Source organism: Eptatretus burgeri, chromosome 13, assembly GCF_056783735.1.
Source record: "Eptatretus burgeri isolate ZD-2024b chromosome 13, Ebu_testis_v1, whole genome shotgun sequence".
Taxonomy (NCBI): domain Eukaryota; kingdom Metazoa; phylum Chordata; class Myxini; order Myxiniformes; family Myxinidae; genus Eptatretus; species Eptatretus burgeri.
The window spans coordinates 33,637,206-33,651,951 of record NC_140973.1 but is presented as its reverse complement, the minus strand read 5'-3'; the positions used below and the strand labels follow the sequence as shown (position 1 = coordinate 33,651,951).

Here is a 14,746-nt window from a genome sequence, read left to right as displayed (position 1 = left end):
TTTTGGCAGAGTGTTTTATAGACAAAAAGAAAAGTTACCTATGGAATCAAAGGAAAGAGAATATTTTTCTCAATTAGGATCATATAATGATGATCTGTGATGAGCATTCCCAACATGTGGCCAGCGAGCAATTGCACCACACATTTTCATTATCAGCACCTTTTATTGCAGTCTGCAAGAAAGCATGTACAATTGTGCACATGACACTTATAGCAAGAGGCAGCTGCAACTCAGGGGAGGTGGGGGAGGAGGGGTGTGTGAAATGGAAAAAAAATAAGAGGGTAAGGAGGAGAGTTGTTTGATAGGGATGCTTGTCCTTTCCTGGTTTGATTTTGGATTGTTGAATCTACATATGTACTCAAGTTTGCCTTAGTCACCTCTTCCATGTGCACATGCGTAAAAAAAAAGTCAAAACTAGGAAGAGGTAATGGGAAGGGCATGAAAAGCTTATGCTGACACAGCAACCATAGAGAGAAGAAAAAAAAACACCAAAAAGAGTCAGACTGGTGAAATATAGATGTAAACACCAGACGGCTCGCTTTTCATCCGATTCAAAGTCATAATTTACTGGTGTCAGTTTCTGGTGGCCTTGCTTTTCTCTGCCGTCACTTTTCTCTGAAGTCATTTCCATCAGAGAAAATGCTTTCCCCTCACTCCTTTTGTGGCCTCAGTGAGTCATGTAGTGATGTGGGATCAGATATGAAGGCTTTTGGCCCAAACGTTTTAGAAGCCTGCTTGCACCTGTCCAGCAGTTTGTCGAGAGGCGATTCGGGGACAAATTTGCAAGATGGGTAGGATGCTGGCAATAACTTGCCTTTCTGTGGTTGACCAAAGACTGCAGAAATCCTCAATGTCAACCAGATGATGCTTTCCAGACAGCACACTTGGTTTGATGGCAAGTGATGGTGCACTTTGATGCAGCAAACCATTTCTACTGCCGCAATCCACAGAGAAGACAGATTGGGCCTTGGACAGCATGGTACAAAGGGATAGAGATAGGAATAACGCTGGATGCTGTACCTGCAAACTACCACATGGCATTCCAATAGTTTTAACATTTGCACTGTAGAACATTTGTAAAATCAATTCTCATCATCATTTAAACCACCATATTTATTTACAAATAATCCACAGGAATTGTTTGTTGCTTCAAATATTTCAAACCAAGGCAAAATGAATCTGCACTCCCTGTGTGCATGCAGAAAGACCATTTTGAGACAGAAGATGAACTGGCTGCCCCTCCACTCCACCTGTCCCACACAGGGTGGTAAACTCCAAACTTCTCCACACCGCCCAGTGTTTACATCCTCTTAATCTTTTGCATTACATTTGCACAACTTCTCCCGGGAGACACAATTTGGACTCTTCAGAATGATAAATGTAACAAGGTTAGGGACAGAACACTGACACCTTCTGTTACTGCATTTGAATTAAACATATAAATGAAAAGTCTGGTAGCATAAAATCATTTTGACCTTTAAGGTTTAGGCCCATGGCAGATCGATATCTGATCAGATATTAAAAGATGAGAAACATCCACACTTCAAAACCCTGTGTTGCTCAATTTGTTTGAGTCAATGTAATTTATAGGAACCTTGGATGAAAACAAAAATAACAATGAAGGAAAGATTTGATTTGACACAAACTTATTTTTAAAAGTAATTAAAAATAAAATAAATTTTTTAAAAAGCAAAATTGGAGGGTTTTAGAAACTTGCATTTGGTCCGATTCATGGAAAGACCAAATGTACGATTGCTATTGGTGCTTGGCTTCAAACTGTCTTGTGAACAAAATGAATTGTCCAATAAAAGAAACAAATCAGTTACTGTGCCACAGCAACAGAGCCTGCAGAAATCCCAGCCTCCAAAAAAGAGCTCTTGCGCAAAGCCCCCCCCCCTCCCAAACAGCTTCCTTAAAAAGAAATTACTATTAGTTTCCAGCACAACCCAGCTTTGCTGCCTTACGTGCTGACTCTCCCTCACATTCAGTCTGCGACCAAATCCGCATCAGTGACAGAGCCATTCACGCGAAAGGGCCCGACTGGTGCATTTATCAGTTCTGGACCCCTGCAATGCAGCTCCCAAAGGCTTCTCCCTCAGGAGGTGGTGAGAAGGAGGCCTTCTCAATTACCTAAAGGAGCTATCAGTGGGTGACAGGTTTTGTGGGCCGAGGCAACAGCGTTAAGCCGCCATGCAGAGTGCCAGGAGAGCAAGCTTGTGGAAAGAAAAAGTTTTGCAGTTCTTTCCTGAAATGATCTCCCAATCTCCCAACCTCCCCCACCTTCCAAACAAGTCTGCCTCTGAAAACTCTTGTTCAATATATATATATATATATATATATATATATATATATATATATATATATATATATATATATATATATAGATGTGCGTGGAAGTTTCATCTCAAGGTGGCTTAAAGCATCAGCACTTTGAGAACATCTCAAGGCAAATCATTGATCAAAATGGCATCCATGTCCTTCCCTCACTTCCTTATTGAGTCAGACATTGTGCACTTGGTTCATCATGTGAATGGCTAAGCTGCAGGAATTTGAACTGAGGACCCTTCTCAGCTCATTGACCTGCACTCTTACAAAACAAAGCTAAACAAAAACCATTGTTTCTTTTATTCTCTAACAAAGTATCTGTAAACAGCAGAGAGATGTCAAACTGATAATCGCAACATTCGTTTTTCAAATATCTTATAGGGACAAGTAGTCCTTACCCTGAGAAATCTATATTTGGATTTTTAACAAATTCAGGGCTCACAAGAGAGCGCTCATACACCATGTGCAACAACAGAACAGTAGACTGTACGGCTTAAAAGAACACTAGTGAACATTGGATTGACGAACATTTGGCATTTCAAAATGGGCCTCACGGAAGCCAGTTCAGATGAGAACACTAATCTGGTCAAGACAGCATTTTAAGACTAAAGCAATTAAGACTCGAGCAACAAATAGTTTTGAAACTTTTATGCAAATATATAGTTCTACAGAAAAGTTTTTCGATCTCCAAATATGGTGCAATTGGTCATGACACCACACACCACAGTTGTATTCTGGAGAAACTCCAACTGCAAAAAACAACAAATAGCCTTCCTTGCTTAACACAATGTGATTTGATAAAGTAAACAAAAGCAAATTGGCAAAAATCAGTTAAACCAAAATAATCCATAAGTTAAACCAAAAGAATTGCTTACCAGGAGAGCGATGAATTTTATGGGCGAAAGCAGCAGCATTTAGCTGGTGCGCACAAACCTTTAAACATAAACTAAATTAATTCAAAGCAGAAAGTTACTCCTGAAAAAAAAAAAATAATAATAATAATAATAATGATAATAATTAAAAAAAGAATCCATTTTTCAATTCTTCAACCAACTTGCCTCAACAGAAAATATTTTTGAAATGGCTTCACAAATGATTGTCCTTCGAACAAGCACATCGGAGCAATCCAGGAACCCAAACATACCTGGAATCCAAGGGAGAGAAAGCAAGACTGACAAAGCAGACCCTTGTTCTGACACTGCTCTCCCTTCCTTACCCACAGCCCTCCACAATGGATTTCTGAGACTTGCAGTGTCGAACAGACTTCAACAGCAAGTAGCTGGGATGGATGTGCTATGATCAATATCAATGGCACCCACACTTCAGAAAAAAAAAAAAAACCAATCCTCAAAATGAAAAGCACTTCAACCGATCAGATACTGCGTTACATGCAGGAAAGCCTTTACCAAGCCACATGGATTGAAACACCAAGGGCATCTCAAGTTGTTGGTTCTTAGTGACACCACAACGGAACTGATGAAGCAAAGTTGAAATGAATCGATCTTGGAAAAAAAATGTGCTCCACCACAAGTGCAACTATGGTTGTGCCAAATGGCACACATTCACAATGCATGCCAAAGCATTTGTCATCACCTCCACAGGTAAGAACAGGTGTTTGAGATGGGAAACGACAGAACAGGGTTCCGTCACTTGACAAATAAATTATTCAGCTTTTTATACAATGGGAATGATAAAAAAAAAAAAAAAAAAAAAAAAAAAAAAAAAAAGAGTTCACCTTTTAAAATCACTCAAGATTTGGTTCAAAAAGTTAGACTAACATTTGCACATTTTACACACACACACAAAAGTGCTGCAGAAAGATTGCTACAGCAAACGACAAACAAATTTATTTCCTGGGATAATATTCTGAGTATGATACGCAAGAGATTTCAGCAATGGCTAATGCAACTGGTCTAAAATGATACAAGCAGTTTCAAATTACTTCTCCATCCTCTTGACAGGTTGTAGAGCATCAATGCCAGTGGAAAGGTGATCTGTGAGAACAGTGAAGGTGCTCGCATCGTTTAGCAGGCATTAAACAAGGCAGCCATAGGGATGGTTTTATTAGAATGCTGGTCGCTTGTGGATTGCACAGAGGTCACAAGGCCTGCTGGCAGCGCAAGCTCCATGCCATGGTGTTCACACCCTGCTGTGATGTTGTTTAGGCCTTTGTGAACGCCTCTCTTCACCTCAGCCACAATTTATGCTTTCTTTTCTTCAGGCCTTGAATGCACTAAATGTGGAAGGGTAGGGTTTATGAACGAAGGAGAAGGGGAGGGGGGGTTGAGGTGGGGAAAAGGTTGGGGCAGAACACTGCCACCAAGTTGATCTTCATCTTTATGACAAAATATGTGAGGTTTACATTCACGAACATGTTCTGAGCTTTGTGTAAAGGAGGAAAAATTTCCAAATCATGCAAAGCATTGCGAGATACGATCTAGCGTTAAAAAGTTAAATTGAATAAATCGAAACTTTTGAAAGCTTCCATGCTATCTTGTGGGGTGAAGGGGGATGGTTGAGCAATGAATTAAAAAAAATAAAATTAAATAAATAAATGGGGACAAGATGATGATCTTCAACCAGAAAGTGTAATTTGTCTTTTCAAAATTTAGGTTGCAACTCACAAAATGACACAAGTCATGCTCCACTTGGGATGGTAACACAGGCCAACCCAAAACATTCATAAATCTGCATTATGCAAAATGTGGGAAAATCAAAGCAAAAAGTAGTCTTCTCTCGTGGTTTCTACACATGTGCAATGCATCAACTTTCAAACAAAAATAAAATAACTCAGTAGTGCCAAATTTTAATGAAACATCAATGCAGAAATGGTGAATGGCAAAGAATCCATAGGCTCACGAACATTGCGCCACCCAAAACTAAAAAAGTACAGGAACACAAAGCCTACAAAATTGAGTGCACAGAGAATAGATCCATAAATCAAGCTTTTGGTTTCTATTGCCTCAAATTTTAGCCTTTAGCACACATGACTTTTTGAGACAGCCAATAACAACTGCAGTTGCACTAAACAACAAAACAATATAAATAAAAATATTCATATAAAAATACTCTCTCAAAATACATTACAGTCACTACACCAGTTATGCCCTCCATCCCAGACACCAAGGTCAGTTTACAAAATATCGTTTTCAGAACCTTGAACAACTATTTTGCCTTACAGAAGCATGACCCCTGAAAAGGGTAGAGTTGAAAACAAATTAGTTTTCCTTTAACTAAAAAAAAAAAAATAGAGTATAGTTAGTGTAATGCACAAGCCAGTGTGCTGGACTTTAACAAAAAAAGTAAAATACACAACCCCTGATGGAGAGGATGGAAAGTACACCAAGTCGAGGTCCAGCAAGAGTTAAAAAATAAAAATAGGAATGAAAATTACATCCAAATCCCCTTAGTTTGAATAAATTAGCCCACAATTAAGAAAACATCTAAAAAACAAAACAAACAAAAAAAACAATGTGCTTCTTTTCTCCACTCCCACGTGACCCAGAAAACATTCTGGGAGTTTAAGTTCATTTCTTGCAGGAACACACAAGCATACAACAGTGTCAAGGCTGGGCAGCAGCAAAATTAAAGGATTAAATACAAAAAGGTCCAATTGCCGGGTCTCAATTTGTCGTTGGCACAAGACCAAAGTAAAAACAATAAAATAACCGTTTTAGACTCCTACCCAAGCCATATTAGCAGCCACCGTACCCTGTCCAATTGCACTTGCCAAGCATTTGCTCATACTTACACAGCAACAAGGATTTCCTCCATTGCTCGTATCATGCAAAACAACATCACAATGATGCACAACAATGCCCTCGAATAGAGATAAAAAGACATGCCAGAATAAGTTTTTCAAAGTGTGGCATTTCACAGCTACACTCCAAGCACACAAAAGTTGATTTTTTTTTCATTTTTACAATGCCCAAATCGATGGTGCATAAACAATGGCCTCATACAAAGACGAGCAACAGTTGCAGGCAAGAATAAAAGGTTTCCATACAAATGAGCAGGCAGATAATTTGTGTTCCCAACCCTCACCCTCTCTCTCTCTCCCCCACCCTCACTTTTGTTCAGACTGGCATCTTCAACTTAAAAAAATAAAAAATTAAAAAAAAAAAAAAAAAAAAAAGTACTCACCTTCAGTAGCTTACACAGTTTACTTTAGCTTTGAGAAGTACTCTCAGTAGCAGCAAAGCTAATTCTTTAATATTTGATTTTAAACAAAATTCTACCCCTGTAATCCTCAAGGGGCAGTTACAAAAGAGTCATAGCAGTACAATCATCCACCGTAATGGGTTTGCAGGGTCTCATCACTTGCAAGTGTACTCCTCCGTCCTTTCACTGCACGTGTTACACTTCACATAGCAGCACCAGTGGAACTTGCAGATTGCACTGCCACATCTTTTATATTGGTGTGTGTTGTAGCCACGGCCACAACACATAAGGTCACATCCCGCAGCTGTCAGGAGATGTACGGTTGCAAAGGCGACTCACGGGTCTCTACACTGCCCGACACGGGGTCTTCCTCACAGTAGTTAGGAGAGTTCCATAATGTACACCAGGTCGGTGTCCATTGGTTTGCGGTAAGTCGATGACCTTTTAATCTTTCAGGAAAACCGGCCTCCGGTAGCGGCTGGCCCGCACAGGTTCCACGTACTCTGCCTCACTACTATTTGTCCTTGAGGGCGTAGCCAACCTCTCTCTGAACTTGGGCAGCATCATCCAGCAAGTCTTTGTTGCACATGATCCCGACACACCATGGCACTTGCACTCCAACCGCATCATTTCCTTCAAAGTCTGGCTTGATCAAAACACCACAATAAAAAGCAGGGTTCACGCACACACAAAATCCTTCACTCCCATGCAAGCTGAGCAATAGCGTTCAGTATTTAGCTTGAGTCCTTGTGCATAGAATGAACTAAAGTTAGCACGAGCAGTACAGACAAAGAAGATGGCACCTGAACTCCCACAAACTCTCCCTCCTTCCTGAGCTTCAATTACTAGTTTGCTGAAACATGAGCAAACTGCAGTCAGCAAAAGTATCATGGGTAAGATCAGTAGAGATTTAAAACAAAGCAAATTCTGCTCTTGTAGCTCGCATTCTGGAGGGTTATACATGGATAAAGTCAAACACCACACAATTATAGGGAGTTGGATACAGTACCCTCTGTACATCACCACAATACCAAAATAACTGGCCACATTGTGAAGAATACATCTCCAGAGTATTACCAACCAGTAGGGTTGGAGAGTTCATAGAACACCTTACACCGTGTAGTGTCCACATGTAAAATTCAATCTAAATAATGATTTTAAAGGTCGTATTAAAAAAAATTCCAGAAGTTTACCACTGTTGGTGTCTTATGCACCACCTTATTTAACATGTCCAAGTACTGCAAAACTGGAGGTTCTTGGAAACTGAAGGGAAGCAATTTGTGTTTCGTGTTTAAGTAAATAATTCAATTTAAATTAAAGATTAAAATTTAAAAAAAAAAAATTTAATTCCAGAAGTTCCCCACTGCCATTTATGCAGTATAGAGTTGAACACAATCTTCCCTCACAGGTCTTTTACACCACCTTAGATTAGTTCTCTTCATGCCCATCTGTGCCCCTTCAAAAAGAAAGTTTCCTGTTTGGAATGATTTTCAATTTTGTTTCTCAGTCAGGCAGAGTAAAAATAGGACTGCACACATCCTGAAGCTCACCTGCATCAGAAACAATCACTTGAATGCCATAGCTTTGTAGAAGAGCAAATCAATTTTTTTGTTTTGGTGCGGGGGTGGGAGTGGTCAAGCTCCCACCCCCACCATAGATCCCACTGAACGAGTGCAGATTTTGATGCTTTGATCAATACACTTTCAAGTTAGGCATCAGATATAGAGTTTGTGGCCCAGTTTCATCAAAACTGTGTAGGTTCAAGCAATAATGACTGAAATGTTTACCGACTCACTGATGTACACTGTTCGATCGCATAAGCTCACCTGACTAAAGTCCAGGTGAGGTTAAAAAAAATCTCCCCTCTGCGCGTATGTGCGATCGGCTCAAATTTAGGAGCCAAAGTACTGCTAAACTAGTAGTTGAGTTTTTCCGTTGTGTCCCAAATGTATCATCAAACTGAAATAAAGTTGTTCCTCGATCATAAATTGACGTTTGTAGAATCGACAGACAGATGTGAACCTATTGCTTAACCCCTTTTTGCTTCACATGCATGGGGCTAAGGAAAAGCCAAATCAATCTGGATGGTACGGAGTGCAGCCAAGCTACCTGCACAAGTCCTCACTATCTAGTTACCAGTTCCAAAGCACTTACCATCGATCACCTTCTCAACTCCACTGCCATTGAGAAAGTTAATAAAAATAAAAGATTTTTAAAGCATATTCATCTCTGTGATCTTTGCCTGCACTCAAAACTGGCATTACGGCCTCTTTCTTAAAGGTGCTTAAAAATATTGGCGTGAAAGATACGAGTAAAGGGGCCTGAAAAATTGACTAATGCGGGTTTATTTAGAAAGCATGGTCAAGGAGTCATAATTTTATTTTACAGATATAAATTGAGGCTCAGGGAGGATCTCAAAGATAAATTGCAGGCAGCACAAAGACAGTAGACAAGAGTACACTGTTACCTGTATTACAGGAACATCAGTTATAAACATACAAGGTTGAAACTGGGTTCCCCATATATTCCAGGTATTTGAATGGGAACATGAAGTTGGCAAACTGAAATGCTCAAAATTCATTTATCTGACACAAACAAGCACTGTGTGCCAACAAAGGCCCACATTGCAAGCAGGTGCCCTCACCTTGCGATTGCTTCGTTGTTGTACGGGATGCCTGAGAGTGCGGGCGTTCTGCCTAATCTCCCGTGCATCCACAAAAAGCTGGGAAAAAGCCAGGCCAGACTTGATGTCTGCCGAGCATCCGCCCCATTTCCAGCGCTCATCACGATTCCTGAGTACCCTTGCTTCTCCCGGTCGCAGCCACGGTCGCTCAGGTTCCTCTGGCTGCACGCAGCCGGCCTGATGGCGTATGCGATTCCGGCCGCAGTCACGGCGTTGGCAAATGCAGCTTCCCGACTGCCTTCTCGGGGGCCGACGAGGCGAGCAGGAGAAAGCATAAGGTTGGGGAAGAGGAGAAAAGGCAGACAATGGATTTCATCATCATTGCAGCAACAGAGGTCCAGGAAAACATGCTCGCCAAGGGGCTGCTACGATCTGTGTGGATGTATACGGGCAACAGGCTCTCAAATCTTGGTGTTTGTGGGCTGGTGATGGGGTGTTCCCAACAACCGTGTGTGTGTGTGTGTGTGTGTGTGTGTGTGTGTGTGTGTGTGTGTGTGTGTGTGTGTGTGTGTGTGTGTGTGTAAGATTTAAAAAAAAAAAAAAAAGACAATACAAGTGCATACACTGAACAGATGCTTAGCCGGCGGAGGAATAAAAATAAAATCTCAAGGGTAAATGAAAAATAATCATTCGTGAGCACATTTTATGGGAATTTCTGTAGGTTGAGTAGAATGCCAATGTTATACAAAAAAGCATTTTCATTGCTTGCAACTCATGTCTTCTCCTAAACATTTTAAAACCCTCAATGTATCCAGGAAGGTGCAAGAAACGCTTTGACTTGATTTGCCATCTTGCAGAGGCGGGGGGGGAGTTAGGGAAGCCTTCAACAAATTTTCCAACTTTCACTTCTACTTCCACCTTCCATCTTGAAAGAAGCAAAACATGGAGCTTTCCTACAACATATGCCATCGCTCAACAACTGAACCGTGCAAAGTTCAGACTTTATGGAATAAAAATTGAAAGCTAAACCATGTACAAGATTCCAATCATTTTTTTGTTTTTAAATTAAAAAAAAAAACACAAAAAAACAAAGTGATGTCATCCAATATGGAGGGTTTTAGAACCTCCCCCCAATCCACTTTCTCAACAATCCTCTGGAAGAAGTCCTTTCTTTCAAGCTTCTGGATCTCACTATCACCCCATGAACTTTCCTGGTAAAGCCACATTTCAAACCTCGCCTCCAAAGCCAGTGGCCGACTGGGAATCCTCAGTCATGAAAAGTCCTTCCTCAGCCCTACAGAGCTCCTGACCACCCACAAAGCTTTTGTCCGTAGCCTGATGGAGTTTTGCTTTCCCCTCTGGGCTGGTGCTCCTGCCTCCCACCTTTCTCGACTTCACGCTGTGAGAAACCAAGGCATTTCGGATCATTGGCATCTCCTGCAATGAGGCCGAGGTCTTTGAGCCTCTCATTCACCACTGAGTTGGTCGGTGGTCTTTGTCTTCTAGTGCTCCTCTCCTTCTCACCCCCCCCCTGCGATTTGTCCCTACCATATTTCTGCAGGGTGCTCCAGGAATCATAACAACCCCCTTCTGTTAAAACTACCAAAATCACAGAATCACTGCTCACCTTCACTCTTTCATTCCTCTTTTTTCCCACTTTTGGGAATAAACTTTCATACTCTATTGTTCCCATTCTTCCCTCCAGGCCTTCAAAACAGCTGTGTTCACCACTACCACCATCATCCCCCTTCAAAATCCTCGATCTTTTCTACCCCCGATAATCCATCCAAGCCCACCTCCTTCAAATTCCCTGCTTTCCTTCCTGAAAAGACCATGTAATGTCCATCTTGCATTCCCCATGTTCCCTGTCCCATCCCTCTCCCTTCCACAGATCTCCTAATGTCTGTTCCCCAGTTTTATCACATTCCCACTCCCTCCCCTCTTGTCTCATGTCCCCCATGATGTGCGTTGTGTGTTAGCTCTCCACACAAGCCTCGACAAAAGGAAAACAAAAAAAATAAAATCACAAATATCACCAAAAATGTTGGCATTTTTAACTTTCCTCGATACGTCATCTTCATCTTGACAGCAGCAGCTCTGGGCAACTTAATCAGAGCAGAATCCTCAATTCAGGAACGCAAAGCAAAAGTAGTTGAGCTACATGCAAGAGATGCGAGGATCCAATATGGATTTCATTTTTAAATAATTCCTCACAATACCACCACTTACAAATAAATAAGAAATCGTTTATCTCTTGGCAGGGAGCAATCAAATCCATTTACTATGAGAAACACATCCAGTCAATGGAATGGAGAATCAAAACGTTGGAGATAAAACGTAATGCCTGATTTACCTCCACCAACCACCACATGTAAATCAAAAGCAAAACCGGTTTGCCACCTTACAGAATTTAGGGAGTGTGGCAGATAAAACAATGGAATAATAGCCTTCATTTGATTGGAGTAAACAAGTGTGCAATCCAGAAAAGGTGGGGAAAGAGGTCAAGTCGAGTTTTGCAGCAATTTTGTCTTGCTGTGGCAAATTATCAGCACAGTTTATAAAGTATTTGCTAAAACCAAAATTAAGGTATTTTTTTTGTTTTGTTATTAAATAAAACAAAAGCATGGTCTATAATCGCAGGAATAAAGCAAATTTAATTTGACAAAGAAAGTACCAGAAATATTACATCTTTAATCCGTCAGCATTTCAGAAGCTTAATTTCCGCCATTATTTGATCAAACACTGCACATCAGTCAAGACCGAGAGTTATTTACGTACTTGGAATCGTCCGGCATTTCAACCTCCCCCCTCACAATGACCTACGTCCAAGCACATGAACATAGCAGAATGGACAGTTGAAGAGTCCCACCACAAGACCATGTAATCGAAGACCAGGCATCCGACTCGTGCCAAAACGCACTCCGATTACCGCGTGGTTCGAACACAAGATTCCCACACACACTGAAGACTTCAACTTGCCTGGCCCTCGAGAACACCCTCAAAATTAACTCCTCCCAACTACACAAACTTGGAGCCTAGAATCAAGCCCTTACCAGCAAAGGTAAGAAATGGCTTTTTGAAATCGAAAAGACGCACGTGATCGCTGCACCACAATACCATTGAAGGACTGGGCCGAGAGAATCAAGTGGTGGGCAGACAGAGCGTACCTTTTTCACAGAGGCAGAGTCGGTTGTGCTCAGCAGCGTATTGTGCTCACAGACCTAAGTGTTAATGTTTCGCGAAAAAGGCGCAGCAAGGTGCGCGCACAACTGGGCAGGTTCGCCGCGTTCGTCGTGAGACAATGTGCGCCCACACAGCGCAAAGGTCCCGGGACCGACCGACTCACCTACCGCCTGGGCTCTTGGCCGAAGACCGTGCGTTCGCCGAGCGCAGAGCAGTTCCAACGACCATGTCCGGAACTGAGAGTGACACTCTGAGATCCCCAGCTGCGCTCCGGCACCGATGAAAACCATCGCATCGGGTCGGCTCTGGCAGATGGCTCGCTGCCTAGATGACAGCCCGGGGATTTTGTTACAGATGATGTTCGCCCCGAGAGCCACGACCGACGAGAAGGCCCTGTGGGGTCGACCGAGAGCACAATGGGGAAAAAAAAATACAAAACTACCTCCACTTTAAGAGACATCAATTTAACCAACATGTAGTCAAAACATTAAAAGGTTGGTCAATTTGGCAAAAACGCCTTGAATGACAGATATTGTAAGACCATGAAAATTGCTGCGCAATCAGATTGAACGACTCGACTTGCACTTCACCGTGAACAGCATCAGGGATTCCATGGAGGAAAAAAATAATAATAAAGTGTACACACACACTTTAAACTGCGGGTCAGCTTGTTGGGTCAACGTTGAATTAATGGCCCCATGCATGGGCGGTCGTTACATGCGCGATTCTCACTGGACCGACATGCGTCGTCACATGGGGCAACATTAAAACAGCCAGACAGGTGGAAAAGGATGCATGACAAACTTATTTTATCATTTTTTCAAAAAGAAAATCGACAGGTGGAAAAGGATGCATGACAAACTTATTTTAGTATCTTTTTTTTTTTTTTTTTAATCCAGACAGGTGGAAAAGGATGCATGACAAACTTATTTTATCATTTTTTTTTTTTTAATTCAGACAGGTGGAAAAGGATGCACGACAAACTTATTTTATCATTTTTTTAAAAAAAAATCCGGACAGGTGGAAAAGGATGCATGACAAACTTATTTTATCATTTTTTTTTTTAAAAAATCCGGACAGGTGGAAAAGGATGCATGACAAGCTTATTTTATTATCATTTTTTTTTTAAAATCCAGACAGGTGGAAAAGGATGCATGACAAACTTATTTTAGTATCATTTTAAAAAAAAAAATTGACAGGTGGAAAAGGATGAATGACAAACTTATTTTATCTTTTTAAAAAAAAAAAATCCAGACAGGTGGAAAAGGATGCATGACAAACTTATTTTATTATCATTTTTTTTTTTTTTAAATCCAGACAGGTGGAAAAGGATGCATGACAAACGTATTTTATCATTTTTTTTTTTAAATCATCAAGCCACCGTAAGCCACCACCCCGACCCCACGCCCCCTTACGACTCTAAAAGGGAAGGCGCTTAACAGGCATGCTTTATTTCCAGCCATAAAAAGACCAGATGAAGCTCATCTGACGATGTCCAACCCTCGGAGGTCTCCTTGGGAATAATACACCTGTGCACGACCTGCGTGTAGTCTTCAACACGCAATAAAATGGAGACTTTTTGTTTCTTTTCGTAAACCGGTTTGAAAGCCAGAGAGGGGCAAAAAAAAAAAAAGGGCCAAAGAAGAATCGAACGGGAACATCGAGAGCACCTGAGGATAACGTTTCCAGGTGTAAAACGCCCCACTCCTATAGAAATAACTAAAAAAAAAAAACACAAAACAGTGTCTTGTTAACGCACAGAACAAGACGCCATTAATAATACTACACTTGGTGTTATATTCGAAACAAAGTTGAACATTAACCTCCGAGGCGTTCCGACGCAGCAGAATGAACATTTAGCCGCCAAAACAGCACGAATTCCCAGGGACGAAAGAAAGAAAAAAAAAAATCACGTGCTTCGGTGAAAGCGTAAAGATTGGCCCGAACGAGGCGAGGGGGCCGGAGGACGTCATGATGGAGCCGAAGACCCACAGACGGAGTGCAGAATTTGGAGATATTCCATGAGCGACTTACCCCAGTCTCAGGTAGACAACCACGATGCATGGGATGACGCCCGAAAAGGCCAACAGTGGAAGAGCTTGGACATGATGATGCCTCGAGGTGGAAACTGACGATCAGATATTCAAGTCGTCAGCTCCGATAGTGCTCTCGTAGCCGGTGGTGGATCGCACGCAACTCAGGGGTCGTCCATGGGTGAGCAAGATGCGTGTCCGGAGGGACAGAATTAATAAAAAAAAAAATTTTTAATTGAAAAAATTAAAATAAATAAATAACCGCTTCAAGCCGCAAGAGCAGGTGCAGCAAACGGTCAGGGAGACCCCTGTGCGGTCCTCGTGCTGCTCAGATCCAGGTGCGACTGCACGTGGTCCCCGAGTCCGAGTCCATGCTCTGTCGGGTCCGAGGCTAAACTGCCGCTCGCATCAAATCACAACA

General features: G+C 41.7%; 1 pseudogene; it reads right to left on the bottom strand.

Moving 5' to 3' along the window:
* Nucleotides 1-6,607: 6,607 nt before the first annotated feature.
* LOC147014217 (protein Wnt-7a-like) lies at nucleotides 6,608-14,399 on the bottom strand (annotated as a pseudogene).
* Between the last annotated feature and the right edge of the window lie 347 nt (nucleotides 14,400-14,746).